General features: G+C 42.9%; 1 long non-coding RNA gene across 1 annotated transcript; it reads right to left on the bottom strand.

Moving 5' to 3' along the window:
• Positions 1-233: 233 nt before the first annotated feature.
• LOC117446299 (uncharacterized) lies at positions 234-640 on the bottom strand. The gene is made up of 3 exons (XR_004552122.1): positions 560-640; positions 427-460; positions 234-298 (listed from the first exon to the last, which is right to left on the bottom strand). It is a non-coding gene; the product is annotated as an uncharacterized lncRNA (long non-coding RNA).
• Between the last annotated feature and the right edge of the window lie 2027 nt (positions 641-2667).

Raw genomic sequence — 2667 nt, 5'->3', positions numbered from 1 at the left:
ACATTTGAAATGGATGCAACAAACAATATCTGATCCTTGAAAAATATTTGTGGGTGTTTTTTGTATCGTCTTCACTAAGATGTCAGATGTTGTGGGTGTCATTTGGAAATGTATAAAAGTATAATTTGTCTGCTTCCTGGCAATGTTACCCACTGTGATTGGAGGCTATTCTCTAAACAAAAGTAAAAATAAAGATACAACTGTGTCACGATGCAACTGTCAACATCGTCTACCTATAGAAGTTGTTCTGACCCGGGGCAGACTGGACCTCTTCCTGGAATGGGGTTGGTGCTCCATCCTATTTTTACCCAAGACATAAGTGCAGTTGATCTAATGATAGTGTCATTAGCACACAAAGGTATTTATTGATTTCATGTTCACAAATTCAAACCTACATGGTATAATTACATTTTAAATTAGTCTTACCCGATCAGACGCTGGTTGTGGGTGCCTGAGAGGTCTGATAAAGGTAAACAACAAATATATTCAAACTACTGTACTGTTAAAACAGTTTGCTTCTTGTGGCACAAAATAATATGTTGACAATGTTTTACTTTACCCTGGCAAACTGTTGTCCATTCGTGGAGTGCTCACTTTTGGAACATTTGGAATGTCCCACACCTGCATACACACAAATGACAGACTGAAATAAAATAAATTCACTTTAATTAAGAATAAATGACACGATAAATCCAAACTGACCAAGGTGTCAGAAAGAGGACTGTCTCCAGATGGCAAATTGACATGGACCACACTTGAAGATGTTCCAGTGTAGGCCTAACCTAAGAAAAAAAAAAGTGTCATGATTGATACAAGTATAAAATTAAAAATAATTATTCTCCTCCATCTGTACCTATCATCAAATGCTGGTTTGAATCCTGAATTATTACATTGACATAAATCAGAAAGGATTACATCGAAACACAACATTTGTGTGAGATGTACATTATATTGTTGACCGTCCTTTTAACTCTCACATTAGGATTTACATTGGGGCACAATAAACCAACTCCTCTCATAGCACCTATACTATATCTATATGATGTCAAGAGTTACATTTAGTTGGGGTGAAGTGTCTTGCCCAGGGACACAACGACATGCTGACTGCAGTGGGGTGTGAACCTGTGCTCCCCTGATCCGAACACCAACGTACTAACAGACTGCGCCACACGCCTCGTTTCATTATTAACAGGTGTTTCCTGCTTATGTATGCGTTTTTGACCGTTGTTCAGCGTTTGCACCTGCCGGCCACCGTAATTAACAGAACTCATTCAGTAGAAGCACTGAAAAAACAATAATTTGATCACTTTTTGACTTAGTAAAACGGTAGGTTACGTATTGTAACCCTAGACTTATAAACATAGGCGGAGCCCTCTACTGGACTCAAAACGTGTCCACCCCCAAGGGTGGATTGTCCTGCCGAGCCAGGGAGAACCAACATTCGTCTGGCAGGGGCCCGCCTCTTGACATCAAGCCGGACCCCCTGTTCTCCAGTCCCGGAATGTGGGGGGCCTTTAGAGATAAAAATATTCTCTGAGGCCCTCAACCACAGGCTCTCCGCTGCGCTCAACAAGGCGGCGGAGCTGACCCCATCCTGCCTGTTGATGTAAGCCATTGTGGTGCGGTTGTAGCTCCTCAACAACACATGTCTTCCCTGTAGTAAGGGTTTGAAGTGTTGTAGGACCAGTACTACTGCCTGTAGCTCGAGAAGGTTAATGTGCCGGGTCTCTGTCAGAGGCCAGCCACCACCTATAGCTGTCTCTAGGCAGGTGCCTCCCCTTCAGCAAATGCTTTGGGGACCCCCAGTATCGGAGGTTGCCCTCCACTGAAGGGGGGGATGGTCACCAGACGTCGTTTGTGCCTCTGTGGATCTAAACGAAGGCTGGCAAACCACCTCTGTATGCGACGCATGTGCCAACTAAAGTATTGTTCTAAACTGTATTGAAGTAAACATGTATTATTTTGGACTGTTTTAAGTAATCCTATATATATATAACCTTCTCACTTACACTCACTGACCCAGATATCAGCACACACACACATTCTTTCTGGGGCCAATATAATCTCAAGCACCAATATATCTGTGTACAATGTTTGATTGTCTGGGAAAGAATAGAGTGTGTGTGAAATATTCCTTGGGAAAGTAAAGGAGTGAACTCAGGTGCAAGATAAAAAGAGACTCTGTCCTTGTTTACTTCCGAAGCTGTCACGCTCTGTTCAGAAGAAAAATACTTTTCCCCAGAACTCTGATTCGCTGTATTGGGCCCGACCCGAAGTGAATAAGAACACCTAGGGGAGTGAGCAACCGACCCAACTCCTCCCCACGGACTCTCTGATACGCTTAGGAGTAAAATGGGACGGAAGAGCCGACACAACTCCGCCCCAAATATGTCTATATATACTGTTGTTTATTCATGCAAAATGCCCCCTGTTTCTGACTGGCTGGTCCCGATATCTGTATCGCACGGCAGTAGAGCGGGGAGCCCGGAGTGCTCTGTTACAGGGCACTCTGTATTCAACCCTGTCTCCTAAAAAGTACGTTCCCACAGAACTAAACTGCATTCTCAATTACGTTTATAGTAAGGGCATTTTATCAAATATTTGACCGATCTGCAAACTAAATCCTTACCAATCAATTTCTTCAATAATGTATTTGTAAAGGTGTGT

This window comes from Pseudochaenichthys georgianus, chromosome 5 (genome assembly GCF_902827115.2).
Source record: "Pseudochaenichthys georgianus chromosome 5, fPseGeo1.2, whole genome shotgun sequence".
Lineage (NCBI taxonomy): Eukaryota > Metazoa > Chordata > Actinopteri > Perciformes > Channichthyidae > Pseudochaenichthys > Pseudochaenichthys georgianus.
Note: the sequence above shows the minus strand (reverse complement) of the source record. Positions and strands in the feature narration are given on the sequence as shown.